Consider the following 1,145-nt stretch of genomic DNA (forward strand, 5'->3'; position numbering starts at 1 on the left):
ACGTTTTATTAGATTTTCTTTCAAATTAAACCACTTCAAAACATCCAACGACAAATAATCTCGATATAAAATGGTGCGAATTGAAAGTATCATATTTTCACAATCGTAAATCAACAGAAAAAGAACCTCATTTAAAAACATATGGTTAATTAAACTATTCTAAAAATAACAAAAAATTAAAAAACCCGAAAATGAAAAACTAATAAATAATAATAATGTTATTAACGAGTTCGCTGAAAAAATACGAACACATAAATTGTACGCGTGAATTATAAACGCATAGTTAATAAAGTTTGTTTTGTTCTGTGTCGTCCAGGAAATTCAAAAACTAAAATAAATGCTTGATAGAAATGGTCTCTGTCAAGGATATTGCTGCTCTCGACACTCATTGATAAAAAATGAAGGGCAAAGGGTCAAAATGTTGCCAACACACATTTAAAACATTTGTATTCTCAAAGTGAGCCAACTCAACATTGGAAACCACAACTTTCTTTCAAAAATTGATATTTGGCACATCTTAGTCAAATAAGTTCTCAATTGTTGTTTGCTTTATTTAAGTTGTTGGCGGACAAAAAAACCGCCTTATAACTTTAACAAGTTTTCCCTTTTATTATTTTAACCAAACAAAATTTGCCTTTTATTACATCTCCCTTTTAAAATAATTACAAGGTAAAAATCTAACCTGTTAAAGAAAAATATACTATTTTTTGGGCTAAAGTACATTATTGGGCTAAGGTTCATTTTCCCAACTGAAGTATTACTTATCATTAAAAAAGATAAATTCCCTTCACTGAGTGAAGGGTTAATATCTAGTAGTGTTATAATTTAAAATTAACAATAATTTGCAATAGGTTAATATCATTGTTTTAATACTATTAAACATATACTATAAATATGATTAAATTTACCAAAGACAACTATATATTGTAATTATTATTAAAAACGACAGTTAACATTTGAATTAACTATCGTTTTATCAAATGTTAGTTCCACAATAAAGAGAAGTCTATAAATAGTATATATTATCATAATAGTATATGTTTAATTTGATTAACTAAACAAATTTTTGCATTTATTATAATAATAATATTATTATAATATTATTATATTCAAATACATCTAGGGCTTCGCACCCGAGAATTTTC

The sequence above is a fragment of the Entamoeba invadens genome, assembly GCF_000330505.1.
Source record: "Entamoeba invadens IP1 unplaced genomic scaffold scaff_1105074726617, whole genome shotgun sequence".
NCBI lineage: Eukaryota > Evosea > Mastigamoebida > Endamoebidae > Entamoeba > Entamoeba invadens.